The 12,031-nt window shown below is 45.4% G+C and overlaps 2 pseudogenes; one reads left to right on the forward strand and one right to left on the reverse strand.

Moving 5' to 3' along the window:
• On the reverse strand, window positions 384-1,231 carry LOC104727765 (annotated as a pseudogene).
• On the forward strand, window positions 1,466-2,836 carry LOC104722472 (annotated as a pseudogene).

A 12,031-nucleotide genomic window follows, 5' to 3' on the forward strand; every position in this document is an offset into this window, starting at 1 on the left:
GTTTACAAACGATTCACGCTATTTGTTTTTTGTTTTGTTGAACTTATAAATTTCACATCACAACAACAAAAAAAAATGTTTATATATCTGAGCTCGTAAGACTTGACACGTCATCAGAACGATTTTGACTTATATATAGATTTGTATATCGTCGAAATTTACCATAATATATTTCAATATGTGTGACACCACAAATTTAAAAAAATTGTAAAAAGCACTCACTCCTTACCATTTTGGGAAAGTGTTAGTCTCCACCGCCCAATCTCAAGCAAAATCTTTGGGACTTGGGACAAAACGACAGTGCAAAACTCTTAACAACAAGCTTCTTCGCTTGAAACAAATAACACAACTCTCTGACAAAATGATGGTATATATGTATATTTTCAATGGTAAACTTGTACCAAAGGGATCTTGAACACTCTTTAGGCAAGAACGGGATAGCCCTGGGATTGTTTTCCAGGTCACGATAGAATCTATACTCTGCTTCATAGTCATGAAGCTTTAGCTTTGCCTTGTGATTAGTATGGTAATGGTGCTTGGTTGAATTCAACTTCCCAAACCCGAAAACACTAACTTTCTCACAAACTCCCACCGCAAGCATCACAGCTTGCATACCTGACGAGTAATGAACAAGGAGCCTTCATGGTTTTTACTCCAATCAACAAACCCTTCCAAGAACTTGTTTACCGAGTAATACTTGACGATTCTAGCACACAAGACATGGAATCTCGGATCCGTGATAATCAGAGGAGCTCTATGCGATGGTTTGCAAACAGTATAATCCAAAACGTGAATGGGTTGGCAAATGTTGTACATCACAATGGGAACGAACTGTTTCGACATAGGGATGAAAATAACAACTCTGCCTTCTCCCACACTGTTACCAACCACTGCACAAGATGCGTATCTTCCTACACCTTGACTAATCTGATCAAATCTAACATGACGTTTAGGTTCATAAGCTCTTCTTCTACGAGCCCAAAGTTGTAAATTTCTCTTGAACTCTGACCAGTAACGAAGCGTTACCGGAAATTTAGAAGCAATGTCCCATGGCGATGTTGTTGTTGTTGTTGTTGTTCGCTCGGTCTTCACATGGAGCTGAAATGGCGTCGGTGGCTTCTCCGAGTGTTGTCGTAATCAGAAATCAGATCGACCTCTTGCTTGCTTGAACTTGAGTTCGCCGGGAATTCGAGCAATGTCTCGCGTTGAATACAATCTCTTCAGTCGTCATGAGTCCGGAGGTGCCGAGCTCGGCGATCGAGTGAGAAGAGAAAAGGTGAGAAGAGAGAATAGAGTGAAACTGAAGTCAAAGAGACGACAGACGCCTTGACGTTTTGAGTTTGTATACAAAAACATTCTGTTGTTTTTTATTTTTCAAACGTCAAAATTTCCAATTTATCACACACAAATAGACCTTTTGAATGATCATCTGCTTTTCCTTATTTGACCTGTGAAATAATTTATGATCATGATGGATTCAGCCACGATTCTTCTAGGATTCATATCTGATTTTTTTAGATAAAAGGTTTCAACTTTGAATCGATATCTCTGTAAAACACTAAAAGAGATAGATGTACAGCAATTTCAAAGAAGAAGCGATCGAGTACGTGAAGCAAGCTGTTCAAGAGGACAATGTTGGCAACTACAATAAAGCTTTCCCTTTATACATGAACGCCCTTGAGTACTTCAAGACCCATCTCAAGTATGAGAAGAACCCTAAGATCAGAGAAGCTATCACCCCATAAATTCAATGAGTATCTCCGCCGTGCCGTTTTGGACGGAGGTGGGTCGGGTCCAGGAAACGGTGGTGGTGATGATGTCCACGAAGCCGAAGAGCAAGCCCAAAAAAAGACGGAGGAGATGGAGATGGAGATTCGAGCTGGGTTAGGGAAAAGCCTAATGTTAAGTGGACAGATGTTGCTGGGATTGAGAGTGCTAAACAAGCGTTGCAGGAAGCTGTGATTTTGCCTGTCAAGTTCCCACACTTCTTCACCGGTGAATTTGGATTGGAGTCTTCCATGTAATTTGATTTACTTGTATTGATCAATCTTCACTTGTTATGATTAGGCAAGAGGCGGCCATGGCGATCTTTTCTTCTCTATGGGCCTCCTGGAACTGGTAAATCCTACTTGGCTAAGGCTGTTGCTACCGAATCTGACTCTACTTTTTTCAGGTAACGTTATGTTTCGATTATAGCTCTTTCTTTCTTGTTGTAAGACTTGCCAATTGATTCACTTGGTGCAGTCTCTGATATCCTACTTAGTCATGTTTGTCACAAGCATATGATGCAGCCTGCTGGAATAGCTAGCCTATAGTTGCACATCTTTGGGTTTAAATATATGCCTCAGTTTCTTGCAATGTACCTTTACCTTGAAGGCTTTTACTCTGTCAAGTTTGCTGTGTTTATAATTGGGAACACATTGCAGCTTTTGAATTATCATTTACTTTTTTTTGTCTCCCAACCCAACCATCAGTGTGTCTTCATCGGACTTGGTCTCCAAGTGGATGGGTGAAAGTGAAAAGCTAGTATCGAACCTTTTTGAGATGGCTCGTGAGAGTGCTCCGTCGATCATTTTTGTTGATGAGATAGATTCTTTGTGTGGTCAACGTGGGGAAGGCGTAGAAACTAGGTTTCCACAATGAATTTGTTTGAGGAGGGAAACAAATTCAATAGAGTTATATCTCTAGAAAGCAGATCTAAGCCTTCAAATTAAAGTAAAGAGGTAGAACTCAAAGGAATTAGGGTTTATTGCCAAGGACAAAAGGAGAACTCGATTATTGTATTTTATTTTCTACCCTTACAATGGAGAAGTCTCTCCTTCTTTATACATGTTCTAAGATTACAATATATATTCACTTTCCTTATCGGACGAAGTGAGATATGGAAAACTGCCTCATTGCTTCATTCGGCCGCCGTGCCGAAGTGGAAGTCGGCTCCTTCTTCTTCAAGGCGACACTTTGGCCGAACTGACTTCTTGTTGACCTAATCGAGCCCTTAACCGGTTTCCCGGTTAACTAATCAATTAGTATTTCTGGTTTAGCTCGGTATGTCGGGGGTGNTTGATGAGATAGATTCTTTGTGTGGTCAACGTGGGGAAGGTGTAGAAACTAGGTTTCCACAATGAATTTGTTCGAGGAGGGAAACAAATTCAATAGAGTTATATCTCTAGAAAGCAGATCTAAGCCTTCAAATTAAAGTAAAGAGGTAGAACTCAAAGGAATTAGGGTTTATTGCCAAGGACAAAAGGAGAACTCGATTATTGTATTTTATTTTCTACCCTTACAATGGAGAAGTCTCTCCTTCTTTATACATGTTCTAAGATTACAATATATATTCACTTTCCTTATCGGACGAAGTGAGATATGGAAAACTGCCTCATTGCTTCATTCGGCCGCCGTGCCGAAGTGGAAGTCGGCTCCTTCTTCTTCAAGGCGACACTTTGGCCGAACTGACTTCTTGTTGACCTAATCGAGCCCTTAACCGGTTTCCCGGTTAACTAATCAATTAGTATTTCTGGTTTAGCTTGGTATGTCGGGGGTGCTGAATCCCGCACCAACAATTAGTCCCCCCCAGTTCCGAATATTCGAGATTCAATTCGAATGTTTCGAACTATGGGAAGAGAATATCCGATCTAATCCATAAAAACTTAATTGATTTTACCCGGATTCTCGCGTCATCTCGCCGCGAATTGTTCGGACGATACGTGTCGTTTGCATCACATCAGCTAGCCTGGAATTCGAAGAGTCGCATAGGTCATAATTGCTTTGCGTAGGGTTGCCACCCGCTCGACTCTATAAATACGCCTCCCCTTTCGTCATTTCTCATTTTCTGCCAACAACGAAAGGTAATCTGCTCCGATCTCTCTCCTATTTATTTTGTTAGTTCCGATTTTCTTCCGCACTCTCCGAACTCAGAATATGGCAAGCACATCAGAACCCATCTCTTCGCCAGAAGTCGAGGGCGAACAGCTAATTCGTCGATCTACCAGGCAGAAAACTCTCGACCCAGAGCGTACCACGCAGATCGGTGAGTCGAGTAGATCGGCTTCCGAAGTCCCACCACGCCTTGTTCGCTGTTCTGCAGGAACTTCATCTTCACAAGTATTGCCGTTGCCATCAGTTCGTCCTGAAGAGGAAAGCACCGAACTGACTCAAGGCGTACTGTCACAAGAGGAAGATCGGTTTGTTCCCTTAGGACTCTTGATCGAGGATATCGATCCCTTGTTTGACCATAAAGGACAGATTGGTGGCGAAAAGAGTTTGAGTTCGTCCAAAACCGTGAACGACATGCTGAACTCATGTGGTTTATTCAACAGCGAAGTCACAATTCTGATTCCTCGAGAGGACCAACGCCCTTGGAACCCTCCGGAAGGGTATATATGTCTATACGAATGTTACTTTACCGAATGTCGCCTCTTATTCCCAATCCCTGCGTTGATATCGCTCTACGCCCAAAGACGCAGGATAGCGATCTGCCAATTCGTCCCCAGAGCTATTTGTAACTTTATGGCTGCCCTCACTATAGCAGCCGAAGTCGGGGTCAATATTGGAGTTCAATGTTTCGAACAGCTATCCAATTTTAAGTTATCAAAGAGTCTACACCGCTGGGAAGTGAATATGAGGCCGGCGCACAATTTCCTTGTCGGTAAAAGAGTGAGCAAATTCAAGAAGTGGATGAACCGCTACTTCTATGTCCGCGTCGATCAGTACTCACTCGCTAACCCATTGGGTTTCCATCGGAGAGTGTGGAATGAAAATCCTGGTAGACTTTATATTTTCAGCACGTTTTAATTGACTTCGGCACCTCTAACCAGTTTTAACTTTTTTGTGTCATGTTTCCAGATCGTCCATTCTGCGCGACGCGGCTAGCTCCAAACTACCATCCCGTCAGAGACGCTCTATTAACCGGAAACAATCGTCAGTCGGAGTTCATCAGCCGTATCCGTGTTGAAACAGCGATGGGCAAACCCAGGACGACGTTCCCAAGTTTTGCTAGGTCACTAGGACGAACTGCGGAACCTACCGGGGCATGTGTCCTTGAATCGGACAATCTCCAGATAGTTCGCCGCGACACTCAGGCTGCCATTGAAGCTGACATCGACCCATCTCAAGGTCGAACTGAAGTCGATCCCATCCCAGACCAGACCGACGTTGACCCTACTCAGGCTTCTGGAGAAAACGTCAACACAATCGATGTCGCGGAAGAAGATATTCTCCCTTTGGCCTTAGAGAATGCCAATCTTTCGACCGAAGAACAGGATGTCCCGCAACTTGAAGCTGGATCCAAAAGAAGGAAGAAGAAAAAGAAGCAAACCAGAAAAAACCCAGTCGCTGAGCCACAGCCGGTAGTGAACCNGCTGACAAACGTTCTTCGGGTTTACAGACTGCCGCCAAGATGAACACGTTGACTCAATTATACGATAGGCGTGCCAAATCCAGTAAGAAATCTGGATTGGAGCTCGAAAAGGTGAAAGAATGCGCAGAGCGAATCCGGATTGCCAGCGACGCCAAGGATACGAGGATCAAAGAGCTCGAGGCGCTTGTTGCCTAAAAAGATGGTATCATTGTCAGCTTCGAGCTGAGGATTAATGAACTGAACTCCCGAGCGCTTACGCTCGAGGAAGAGAAGAACGAACTGCAGGAATCATGCGACGGGTTAAAGGTTCAGCTCAACTTTGAAGTCAAGAGACTTCGGCGGGATCGCTGGGAGAAGGTGGAGCGAACAACAATGAAAGTGCAGACTCGACTGGATAAGGTCAAGACCTATCTACTCGAACAAGAGAAAGTTCGTCCCCTGGAGGATCTGCTAAACCAAGCTTCCGGGATACAGGAAACTGTACAATATCTGGTCGAAAATGGGGCCATCATTCCGGCGGAACGAATCAAGGAGATTGACGAGAAAAAGGCCGAAGCCGAGGAGACTGTCAAGGCGATCGATGTCCTTGATCTGAATGAAAAAGATCTCAACATGTCCCCGGATCAACTTGGCTATGGCTTTCCCCCCCCCGGAACGACGGCTCCAGACTCCGCCCAACATCCGCACGGTTCCAATGCCGATAGCTTTCAGGCCGATTTGACCGGTGCTTATGATACTTAGCTGTATTTTCATTTCCTTCTCTTCTTTTTCTTTTGTTGTTAATCCTACGGGTTTGAGTACCCTTGTAAAACATTGCCGACTTGTTCGGCCCATTTTCTCTTTTAATTACTGAAATTTTTATTTTATCATAAAAGGAAAAACTGATAAATTTGCATTCTTACCATTTTGCACGGAAAGTTGCCATTTTTTTTAAAAAGGGAATTTTCCTCCCAATACTCGTATAAATCTATCCGGCGCTGCCTACGGATTAAACATCCCAAGAAAAACTCTCAATCAAGACAATGTCAAGCTCGGTTAGCAGCGTGGAATCCCCACTAGTTGGTAACGATGTGCCGACGTTCTCGAATGCCGAAGCTATCAAAAGGGGGATGGCGTACTACCCGAACATCCGAGCTCCCTGGATGTTGATGTTCCACGTCAAACCGGAAGAAAGGCACGAACTGGAAGAATTTCTTCATGAGGTGGAAGATCGCCATACGGAATATCGCGATCGTCTTGCCGCATCGGAACAAGTACAGCGAGATCTGCTACTCAAACTCGAGATGCTGGAATCTCACCCAAAGGATTGGATTAAGAAGGGGTTCGACAAGATAGCTGCTTTGCCGCCATGTCTTGTTGCGTACTGCGACGAATGCCGAAGGGAATCAGATCGGAGACCGACGCATACGGACCCTGTCTTGATCGGTGACTTCATTCCCGGCAACGTGAAGCCGTTCTACATTAACCGGCGTGCAACCGGTGCCGAGCTTGCCGAGGNAATTTTCTCTTTTAATTACTGAAATTTTTATTTTATCATAAAAGGAAAAACTGATAAATTTGCATTCTTACCATTTTGCACGGAAAGTTGCCATTTTTTTTAAAAAGGGAATTTTCCTCCCAATACTCGTATAAATCTATCCGGCGCTGCCTACGGATTAAACATCCCAAGAAAAACTCTCAATCAAGACAATGTCAAGCTCGGTTAGCAGCGTGGAATCCCCACTAGTTGGTAACGATGTGCCGACGTTCTCGAATGCCGAAGCTATCAAAAGGGGGATGGCGTACTACCCGAACATCCGAGCTCCCTGGATGTTGATGTTCCACGTCAAACCGGAAGAAAGGCACGAACTGGAAGAATTTCTTCATGAGGTGGAAGATCGCCATACGGAATATCGCGATCGTCTTGCCGCATCGGAACAAGTACAGCGAGATCTGCTACTCAAACTCGAGATGCTGGAATCTCACCCAAAGGATTGGATTAAGAAGGGGTTCGACAAGATAGCTGCTTTGCCGCCATGTCTTGTTGCGTACTGCGACGAATGCCGAAGGGAATCAGATCGGAGACCGACGCATACGGACCCTGTCTTGATCGGTGACTTCATTCCCGGCAACGTGAAGCCGTTCTACATTAACCGGCGTGCAACCGGTGCCGAGCTTGCCGAGGCCGACGCCTTTTTCCGTCAGGTAGCCACTACCCTCTTTTCTTTTTTGCTTTCCTTATGAACGATCGAAATTTGTCTTCTTCGTACTAACCCGTTGTTGATTTTCCGTTTGCAGATTGAGGGTACGCACCAAGAACTGACTCAAGATCTTCAGTACTTTCATATGAAGAAAGGCAGGATCGATCGACGGCTGAGGACTCTGGAGTCCGAGATCGCCCTACTCAAGGCGAAAAGGAAAAGAACTACTGACTTGCTCGATGAATCCGAACAGAAGGCCAGAGCATTGGAGACTCGTCCCGAGGAATGGGAAAAGACTGGATTACAACTACTATGGCCAATGCCGAAGCGACTCAAGACGAGCATTCGCGAGATTGCTGCAAATGGCGCACCAGTTCGGAATTAGGATGTTTCGTTTGATAATAAAATACAACTGCAATATAGCAGGCGAACTTGAACTTTGCTTGTTGTAAAATCTCAATAAAACTTTTTCAGTAATAATAAGAGATTTATTTTGCTACTTTATTCTCAAAAATGTGCCATAAGCGAGACGTCTCCCGGCTTACGTTAGGCAATTTTTATTAAGTGACGGTAGACAAAATCGATTAGAGCCTCAGAAGCAGTCTATGAATTTTGAACGAAGTGTGTTTGGTCGGAGAGCGAGATACTGGGCTCGGCTTATCTCCTTTTACTTTAGTTCGGTGGCCGGAGTGCGAAATTATTCTCTGGGTTCGGCTTACCACACCGTCCGAACCAAAGGTTGAGTGCGAAATAAATACTCTGGGTTCGGCTTACCCCAACAATTAAGAGATTGGGCGCGGAATAAACGCTCTGGGTCCGGCTTATCCCAATGATTGAAAGTTCGGGTGCGAAATAACGACTCTGGGTCCGGCTTATCCCGAAAAATAGTAGGTAGTTATACCAGCTGATCACCTGGCCAGGGTGTCAACAAGGGGTGAGTTCGGTACGAACTAATAGATACTTAGTCCCAGTCGGGCTAAGGTATACGTATGAGTATATTTTTTTTTTTTTTTTGTTTTTGAAGGAATTTCCTTTTTCCGTTCTGGAAATAATGAACGTGCTTTATTAAATGCGCTGCGCGGTCTTTGAGAATTATTCTCGGGACCTCGCGAAAATCACGCTGCACTCTGATTGGTGGATTCAGCGGCGGTTACTTCCCGTAATCCTGTATAAATAGGATTGAGAGTTTGGGAGATCATTCTAACTTCCACAACTTTCCAAAATATTGAGAGAAAGAGATGGTGACTACTCGATCTGCGTGGCTAAAACGGGCTCTGGAAAGGTTAACCGCTTCGTCGAGTGGTTCCAACCAAACTGAATCGTCGGATGATTCCTCTGCCCAAGAGGGCGTAGAGACTTTCCGAGTACGCACACTTGTCCCACCTGTTGATATGGCGGGTGTAGAAGGGAGCCTCGTGTGTCAAGAACTCCGAAGGTATCGGGCTCGCCGCTATAGGTTGGGGGCTCACCTTATGGCGAGACGTCGTAGACTGGCCGAAGTCTGTCGGCTTTACCGTTTGGACGGGACTATTCGGGTCCTGCACGAATTAATCGCCGAAGGCTTCTTCTTGGAGAAGTGGCGTATGACCGGGCTGCTTGCCGCGCGTACGGCGTGCCAAGAACTGGTGGCGAGTATGGAGGTGCCTGTCTTTTTTGAGGACGACTGTCAGCCCCTCGAAGATACCGCGCACCCGTTTACCGTGGATATCTGGGCCTACCGGGCTTCCATAGAAAGGTTAAGGCGGTACGCCAATTTCTTGGAATCGGCTGGTCCGGTTTTCCGTGAGAGGCACCTGGTCGAGGGCCCGTGCGCCTTCCTGGAAGACTTGGTGTCAAGAGGCGTTGAAGTTCCGAGGGCTAAGGCAAGCTCGTCAGTTCTGGCGAAGCGAACTGGATAAGGTAGCAGTAGAAGAACCGCTGGCAGACGATCTGTCAGGTCCGCGGCCTCCACTTCGTCTACTGGACTGCCCCAGATAGTGACGGCGAAGCCCTGACCGCTCCGGACGTTTTTTTTTATTTTTTATTTATTTATTTATTTTTTTGTTTTTAGGAGAACTCAGTCGTTGAAGGGATTTTCCCTCTTTGCGTCTCTTTTCTCTGTTTTCTTTTTTGTGTTGGTCATCGCTCCANACGGCGTGCCAAGAACTGGTGGCGAGTATGGAGGTGCCTGTCTTTTTTGAGGACGACTGTCAGCCCCTCGAAGATACCGCGCACCCGTTTACCGTGGATATCTGGGCCTACCGGGCTTCCATAGAAAGGTTAAGGCGGTACGCCAATTTCTTGGAATCGGCTGGGCCGGTTTTCCGTGAGAGGCACCTGGTCGAGGGCCCGTGCGCCTTCCTGGAAGACTTGGTGTCAAGAGGCGTTGAAGTTCCGAGGGCTAAGGCAAGCTCGTCAGTTCTGGCGAAGCGAACTGGATAAGGTAGCAGTAGAAGAACCGCTGGCAGACGATCTGTCAGGTCCGCGGCCTCCACTTCGTCTACTGGACTGCCCCAGATAGTGACGGCGAAGCCCTGACCGCTCCGGACGTTTTTTTTTATTTTTTATTTATTTATTTATTTTTTTGTTTTTAGGAGAACTCAGTCGTTGAAGGGATTTTCCCTCTTTGCGTCTCTTTTCTCTGTTTTCTTTTTTGTGTTGGTCATCGCTCCAAAGCATGTAATGGGGATTGACTTCTTTAGAAAAACTTAATTTTAATTGGAATTATCAAACCGTGTAAGAGAAATCAAATCCATGGTCGATATTTCGTACATTAGATCAGCTTGGCGCCGAACTGAATGTATTCGAATAATAAGAAGAAGTTTTTCAACCGGAANATAGAAAGGTTAAGGCGGTACGCCAATTTCTTGGAATCGGCTGGTCCGGTTTTCCGTGAGAGGCACCTGGTCGAGGGCCCGTGCGCCTTCCTGGAAGACTTGGTGTCAAGAGGCGTTGAAGTTCCGAGGGCTAAGGCAAGCTCGTCAGTTCTGGCGAAGCGAACTGGATAAGGTAGCAGTAGAAGAACCGCTGGCAGACGATCTGTCAGGTCCGCGGCCTCCACTTCGTCTACTGGACTGCCCCAGATAGTGACGGCGAAGCCCTGACCGCTCCGGACGTTTTTTTTTATTTTTTATTTATTTATTTATTTTTTTGTTTTTAGGAGAACTCAGTCGTTGAAGGGATTTTCCCTCTTTGCGTCTCTTTTCTCTGTTTTCTTTTTTGTGTTGGTCATCGCTCCAAAGCATGTAATGGGGATTGACTTCTTTAGAAAAACTTAATTTTAATTGGAATTATCAAACCGTGTAAGAGAAATCAAATCCATGGTCGATATTTCGTACATTAGATCAGCTTGGCGCCGAACTGAATGTATTCGAATAATAAGAAGAAGTTTTTCAACCGGAAAAAACTTTATTAATATATTAGCTGCATTCACCTCATCTTTAAAAGATAAGGAATTGCCTACGTACCCCGAAGTGGGGATCAAGCCAACCGTAGTTCGTACTACAAAAGAAAGATAAATGGAGTTCGGAGTCCCGAAAACTCCTGGGTAGGATCGTAACAGCGACTTAGCTGTAATAACGTTTCAAGTGGGCTGCGTTCCACGAGTTTTTGATCCGTTCCCCAGCCATGGTTACGAGTTCGTAGACGCCTGGACGAACCGCTCTAGACACGAGGTATGGACCCTCCCATCGAGCGCCGAGCTTACCGGCGTTCACTTCCTTGGTGTTCTCGAAAACTTCTCTCAGAACTAGATCGCCTTCGTTGAAACGTCGCTGACGAACAGTCTTATTATAGTATCGAGCTGCTGCGTCTTGGTAATGTTGCACTCGAACTAATGCTTTATGCGCAACTCCTCGGCAAGGTCGTTGTGGTCGATCAGCATTTTGTCATTGAGTTCGGGATTATCGACCATCATAGTACGGCGAAGTGTCGGGACTCCTGCTTCGGCCGGGGCAAGTGCTTCGAGACCATATGCGAGAGAGAAGGGGGACTGTCCTGTGCTTCGCCGTGGGGTTGTGCGATATGACCATAGTACACCGTCCAAGTGGTCTGCCCATGCTCCCTTCCTTCGACCGAGTCGTTTCTTGAGTCCGTCGACGATCGACTTATTCGTGGCTTCAGCTTGACCATTACCTTGCGGGTACCGAGGAGTCGAAGTGCTGAGACGGATTCCCCACAGACGGCGCCAATTGTAGAAACTAGGTTTCCACAATGAATTTGTTTGAGGAGGGAAACAAATTCAATAGAGTTATATCTCTAGAAAACAGATCTGAGCCTTCGAATTAAAGTAAAGAGGTAGAACTCAAAGGAGTTAGGGTTTATTGCCAAGGACAAAAGGAGAACTCGATTATTGTATTTTATTTTCCACCCTTACAATGGAGAAGTCTCTCCTTCTTTATACATGTTCTAAGATTACAATATATATCCACTTTCCTTATCGGACGAAGTGAGATATGGAAAACTGCCTCATTGCTTCATTCGGCCGCCATGCCGAAGTGGAAGTCGGCTCCTTCTT

This window comes from Camelina sativa, chromosome 11 (genome assembly GCF_000633955.1).
Source record: "Camelina sativa cultivar DH55 chromosome 11, Cs, whole genome shotgun sequence".
Lineage (NCBI taxonomy): Eukaryota > Viridiplantae > Streptophyta > Magnoliopsida > Brassicales > Brassicaceae > Camelina > Camelina sativa.